Consider the following 7,046-nt stretch of genomic DNA (forward strand, 5'->3'; position numbering starts at 1 on the left):
AACTTACATACTTTAACATTATATTAAGTAATGAGGGAATAAATACTGCTTAGTCCTTATCATTTTTCAACTTCAGTTTATTGCATGTTATTTTCAGTTTTCAATTTTTCTCATTTTTATGAGTAGCTCATATTTTATTTATAAAATTAGAATTGACCCAAATGGACAATAAGAATGGTAAGTTTTATATATTCTACAGTATTTTCAGAAAAAGAAATATATACTTTTCCTGCGATATGTTCCCATTAAAATGTAGTATGAATAATGTATTGGATTCATTTATAAGGGAATTGGGGAAAAAATGTTACCATAATCTGTCTCATCTAAAAGCCATTCCATTCTAAGTGTTCATATGTCTCTTTTGGGTTGAAAGTTTACAAGGCTGTTATTCCCAGTGATTTTCTTTCTTTCTTTCTTTCTTTTTTTTTTTTTTTTTTTTTTTACTGCAAAACACTTTGTTTCCATTTAGTACAAGGCATGGAAGAGGGGTCCAGTGTGGTTAAAAAACTGCCCAGGGCTGCTGCTGCTGCTAAGTTGCTTCAGTAGTGTCCGACTCTGTGCGACCAACCCCATAGACGGCAGCCCACCAGACTCCCCCGTCCCTGGGATTCTCCAGGCAAGAACACTGCAGTGGGTTGCCATTTCCTTCCCCAATGCATGAAAGTGAAAAGTGAAAGTGAAGTCGCTCAGTCGTGTCCCCTCCTAGTGACCCCTTGGACGGAAGCCTACCAGGCTCCTCTGTCCATGGGATTTTCCAGGCAAGAGTACTGGAGTGGGGTGCCATTGCCTTATCTGGCCTAGGGCTGCAGAGAAGCTTCAGGCAGAATCCCTGAAACCAGAGGGGCGCCTCAAAGGCTGCTGGGTTTTGGAAGCTCTGGGTCAGGCTTGAGGGTGAGCTTTTCAGAGAGATACCCAGCATGGGGGTGACGGTGGGGCTACCAGCCTGCGTAAGTTGATCAGGTGGTCACCATTCTCTTGATGAGTTTCACCTGCTCCCCAGGAAGCAGCTCTCTTGGAAGATGTAGGGCATGCGGCAGGCAGAACCCAGGGCAAGGAGATCCAAAAGGGCGTGGTTCACGTTCTTCACCCCAAGAATGGCAGCTTCCAAAGCATCCTGGTTTTATCCCACTCATCTTGAGAGATTTCTGCACGTCCCAGAAGAGGGCATGGTGATTTTACATTTTCAAGAGTCCCTTGGGACCACAGCATCATGGTGGAAATAGAACCTGGAGAGAGGTAGGTGTAGGAGGCCTGCAGTTTTAGGTTGGCCAGGCTAATTCTGACAAAACTGGGAGCTCATGGTTGATCTAATAGAGAGTTACGCTAAAAAAAAAAAAAAAAAAATGATGTTGCCTGGTTCGGGTGATGGAGGAGAGCTGAGTGATTTGTTCCCAAGATTGCCACTGAAAAAAAAGAATGAAGGGTGGTCAGAGACTGGCGCAAGGGGTGGGGTGGGAGGGGGGGGCATCCGTGAGTCTGTTCCGTCCAGGCGCTGTTGATGGAAGAGACAGATCTGTGGGACCACCCAGTGCACTGCTGCTATTCTGTTCTTGATTAGTAAACATTAGTGGTTATTTCTATGTGGGAATTTTGTTGACAGGCATCTATTTTATGGGGCTTCCCCACTGGCTAAATGGTAAAGAATATGCCTTCCAATGCAGGAGACATGGATTCTGATCCCTGAGTGGAGAAGATCCCTTGGAGAAGGAAATGGCAACTCAACTCCAGCAGTCTTGCCTTGGAAATCCCATGGACAGAGGAGATTGGTGGGCAAAAGTCCATGGGGTCTCAATGAGTCGGAAACACACACAGATATACCCAGTTTTATTTTTCTTAAATCTTAAAAAATCTTGGATTTCAGAGATTTAATTTAACTGAGCAATTAAGCAGTATAGCTGCAAATGTTAAGACCTGTAAAGTCTTTTTAAGCTCCAGATTACTTTTCAGGATAACAATATCCATTGGGTGACATAATGGAATATAATTTTATCCTGTGGAAAGATGGAACATTATGCACATTCTATTTTTTTACTTTATGGAAGGAGATTGGCACGTTAATTTTTAATAAAACATAGATATAAGACAATAACTTGTGTTTTATTTGAATGTGGGTTTAACTTATTCTGTTTCTTTCATCTTTTTTTTCTTTTGATCTGAGAGAGCCATATATTTAATTTAAGAAAATCATCAAGTTTTATACAAACCAGTCTAGTCCGTCTCTTCCAAAACTGAATTTTCCCCTTCTGAACAGTCCCTCCTTGTGGGTATTTGCTCCTAACATTTTATGCAATTTTGTAATTGAATTTCTAATGTTCACTCTTATCTACTTGTTCATTAAACTTGGCTCTGTGTTCCATCCAGAGACCACCTCATTTAAAGTGGATTAAAAACGTGTATACTTGGCCTAAGCTGGTGTTTTCATAATTCTATTTATTTTAGTAAAAAGGGTAGAATCATAGATTTATAAAAAGTTAAAAGAAACAGGATGTCAAGTTATGGTTCTGCATTTTATACCTCAGCTTTGCTGTATTTTTTCTAAAAGTACCTGAGATTTTCCTGCTTTATTTTTTTAACTGTTTTATTGGCACAAATGACATTCAAAAAGCTGTGTATATTTAATGTATACAATTTGATGAATTTGGAGGTAAATATGCACCCATGAAACTATCATCACAAACCATACCATAAATATGTCCATCATGTCCCCAAATTTCCTATTTATTATTAAATTTTTGTGATAAAAGCATTTAACATAGGAGCTATCCTCTTAGCAGATCTTTAAGTATTCAGTACATTACTGTTAGCCATATGTGCTAGTTACAGTGGGCTTATTCATTTGTGTAACTGACACTTTATACCTTTTGACTAGTAGCTTTTTTGGTTTTAGCTATAAGAATCATAGCTTTTTCATAATATTGTGTGATTCATAACATGATAAATATATTTGGAAAGTCATGGAATATTCCTCAGCATTACTAGAAAAAGCAGTATAAACTTGTGTTACTTTATTGGCTTTGATTATAATTAATATATTGTATATATAAAACATATATTTGGGCTGGTTTTGGACACAGGTGTTTGAATTTTTTTCCAACATTAAATTTCTTATAAGAATGAGCTTCAACTCTGAAAAATGCTAACTTTATGATCTGCTCTGAGAAATGCTTGCCATTGGCAATGAAAACTGTGAAATCTGACAGCCTCACCCGATGTGAATTTGGACAGAATTTTTTATTTGATTTAGCCCTCATGGATGCAAACCCATTGAAATAGGTTCCAAAATAGTGATTTTTATCACATCTTGAACATAGTGTAATTCAGCTGAAACCACCCACCTCCACCTTTGCACAATTTTCATTCAAATTCATATATAGGCTCAATGTTGCTTGAAAACTAGTTCTTGGTTTTACTGTAAGTTCATGATCTTGGAAAACAAAAATTAAATTCATGCAATTGGTGTTAGCTTCAACCTGGAAGCCAAGTCCATATTTACGCAAGTTCCTCATTTCCCTGGAAATACTCTATTCTGCTTCCTGGCTGGAATTTCTGAGGAGGCAATGTAATTTAGTTGTTAAAAATTGAGAGATTGCTACGGTAAATAAAAAATGGACTTTAATTTGTAATAGTTGTTGTTCAAGCACTAAGTTGTGTCCAATTCTTTGTGACCCCATGAACTGTAGCATACCAGGCTTTCCCATCCTTCACTATCTCCTGGAGTGTGCTCAAATTCATGTCCATTGAGTTAGTGATGCCATCCAACTGTCTCATCCACCACTGCCCCCTTCTCCTCCTTCCCTCAGTCTTTCCCAGCATCAGGGTCTTTTTCCAGTGAGTTGGCTCTTCGCATCAGGTGGCCAGAGTATTAGAGCTTCAGCTTCTGCATCAGTCCTTTCAGTGAATATGGAGGGTTGATTTCTTTTAGGATTGATTGGTTTGATCTCCTTGCTATCTAAGGGAATCTTAAGAGTCTTCTCCAGCACCACAGTTTGAAAGCACCAGTTCTTCAGTGCTCAGCCTTCTTAATGGTCCAAGTCTCGCATCCATACATGACCACTGGAAAAACCATAGCTTTGACGATATGGACCTTTGTCGGCAAAATGATGTCTCTGCTTTTTAATATGCTGTCTAGGTTTGTCATAGCTTTTCTTCCAAGGAGCAAGCTTCTTTTAATTTCATGGTGACAGTCACTGTCCACAGTGATTTTGAAGCCCAAGAAAATAAAATCTGTCACTGTTTGTACTTTTCCCCATCTATTTGCCATGAAGTGATGGGACTGGATGCCATGATCTTCATGTTTTGAATGTTGAGTTTTAAGCCAGGTTTTTCCCTCTACTCTTTCACACTCGTCAAGAGACTCTTTAGTTTCTCTTCACTTTCTGCTGTTAGAGTGGTATCATCTGCATATCTGAGGTTGTTGATATTTCTCCCAGCAATCTTGATTACTGCTTGTGATTCATCCAACCTGGCATTTTGCTTGATGTACTCTGCGTATAAGGGACTTCCCTGGTGGCTCAGACGGTAAAGCGTCTGCCTGCAATGCAGGAGACCCGAGTTCAGTCCCTAAGTCGAGAAGATCCCCTGGAGAAGGAAATGGCAACCCACTCCAGTACTCTTGACAGGAAAACTCTACGGACAGAGGAGCCTTGTAGGCTACAGTCCATGGGGTCGCAAAGAGTCAGGCAATACTGAGTGACTTCATTCACTCATTCACTCACTCTGCATATAAATTAAGTGGGGTGACAATATACAACCTTGATGTATTCCTTTCCCAATTTTGAACCTGTCAGTTGTTCCATGTCCAGTTCTAACTGTTGCTTCTTGACCTGCCTACAGGTTTCTTGGGAGAGAGGTAAGGTGGTCTGGTATTGGCATCTTTTTCAAAATTTTCCACAGCTTGTTGTGATCCACACAAATGTTTTAGTGTAGTCAATGAAGCAGAAGTAGATGTTTTTCTGGAATTCCCTTACTTTTTCTATGATCCAGCAGATGTTGGAAGTTTGATCTCTGATTTCTCTGCCTTTTCTAAATCCAGCTTGTCCATCTGGAAGTTCTCAGTTCATGGACTGTTGAAGCCTAGCTTGCAGTATTTTGAGCATTACCTTGCTGGCGTGTGAAATGAGCACAGTTGTACAGTAGTTTGAACTTTCTTTAGCATTGCCTTTTTTGAAATTTTTGCCTGGGGAATCCCATGGACAGAGAAGACAGGCAGAATACGGTCCATAGGGTTGCAAAGAGTTGGGCATGACTGATCAACTTACATGCACGCAGCACCTTTTATGTATAGTTCTATGTATTCCTGCCAAATTTTTTAAATCTCTTCTGTTTCTAGTACATATTCATATAACTTAGTTCTAATTTTAGGTCTTCTGAATTATAAGAACTGATCCAGTAAGAAACATGCAACAGAATATAAACAGCAGCAAACAGAAACCAGTCAATGAAGGTCCAATAACCCAGGAGTGTTCTGTTCCTGTATTTCCATTTAAAATTGTACAACTATTACAAAAATGCATGGGAAATAATTTATATGATTAAATTCTATTTACCACATTAATAAAGACTTGATGTTACAAAATTAACAGTAAATGATCAGCTTCCCAAATTTTATGAACTGTAAAGCTGTTTTACTGAAGCAATAATGGACCCTTTAATTTTAAATTTTGTTGAAGTATAGTTGATTTAGAAAGTTGTGTGTTTTCAGGTGTACAGCAAAGTGATTGAGTTATTCATATACCCATTCTTGTTTAGACTATTTTCTCCTATAGGTCATCACAAAATATTGAATACAGTTCACTGTGCTGTGTAGTATTTATCTTAGTGTTTGTCTATTTATCCCAAGATCCTGATTTTTCCCTCTCCCCACATTTCCCCTTTGGTAATTGGAATTTTATTTTCAATATCTGTAAATCTGTTTCTATTTTTTAAATAAGTTCATTTGTATCATTTTTGAATTAGATTTCACACCAGTGATATCATATAATTGTCTTTCTCTGTCTTCACATAGAATGGTAATCTCTAGGTTTAGCCATGTTGCTGCAAATGACATTATTTCATTCTTTTTTAATGGCTGAGTAATATTCCATTGCATATATGTACATGTTCTTTATCAATTGCTCTGTCAGCGGACATTTAGGTTGCTTCCATGACTTGGCTATTGTAAATAGTCCTGCAGTGAACATTGGGGTGCATGTATCATTTCGGACTATGGTTTTCTCTTACAGTTTGCTGAATCATGGTAGCTCTTGGAGAAGGAAATGGCACCCCACTCCAGTATTCTTGCCTAGAGAATCCTGTGGACAGAGGAGCCTGGTGGGCTGCTGTACATAGGATTGCACAGAGTCAGACATGACCAAAGCGACTTAGCATGCATGCATTGGAGAAGGAAATGGCAACCCACTCCAGTATTCTTGCTTGGAGAATCCCAGGGAAAGAGGAGCCTGGTGGGCTGCCGTCTATGGGGTCGCAGAGTCAGACATGACTAAAGCAACTTAGCAGCAGCAGCAGCAGCATGGTATCTCTATTTTAGTTTTTAAAGGAAATTCCATACTGTTGTGTCTGTACCTATTTACATTTCTACCAACAGTGTAGGAGGGTTTCCTTTTATCCACACACTCTCTGGTATATATTGCTTGTGAACTTTTTGATGACAGCCATTCTGACTGGTGTTCATTTGGACTTATGCTGAAGCTTCAATACTTTGGCCACCTGATTTGAAGAGCTGACTCATTAGAAAAGATCCCGTTGCTGAGAAAGATTGAAGGAAAAAGGAGAAGGTGGGCGGAACAGAGGATGAGATGGTTAGGTAGCATCACCCACTCAGTGGACATGAATCTGAGCAAACTCTTGGAGTTAGTGAAGAACAGGGGAGCATGGTGTGCTGCAGTTCATGGAGTTGCAAAGAATGAATTAGCGACCGAACAACTACAAATTCTGACTGGTGTGAGGTGATAACTCATGTAGTTTTAACTTGCATTTCTCTGGTAATTAGTGACGTTGAGCATCTTTGCATGTGCTTTTTGGCCATCTGTATGTCTTTGGAGAAATGT

The 7,046-nt window shown here is 39.2% G+C and overlaps 1 long non-coding RNA gene across 1 annotated transcript; it reads left to right on the forward strand.

Annotated features, from left to right (window-relative positions):
- Window positions 1–480: 480 nt before the first annotated feature.
- Window positions 481–2,089, forward strand: LOC129651554 (uncharacterized). The gene is made up of 2 exons (XR_008714196.1): window positions 481–1,236; window positions 1,662–2,089. It is a non-coding gene; the product is annotated as an uncharacterized LOC129651554 (long non-coding RNA).
- The last annotated feature ends 4,957 nt before the right edge of the window (window positions 2,090–7,046 follow it).

Source organism: Bubalus kerabau, chromosome 4, assembly GCF_029407905.1.
Source record: "Bubalus kerabau isolate K-KA32 ecotype Philippines breed swamp buffalo chromosome 4, PCC_UOA_SB_1v2, whole genome shotgun sequence".
In the NCBI taxonomy this organism is placed as follows: Eukaryota; Metazoa; Chordata; class Mammalia; order Artiodactyla; family Bovidae; genus Bubalus; species Bubalus kerabau.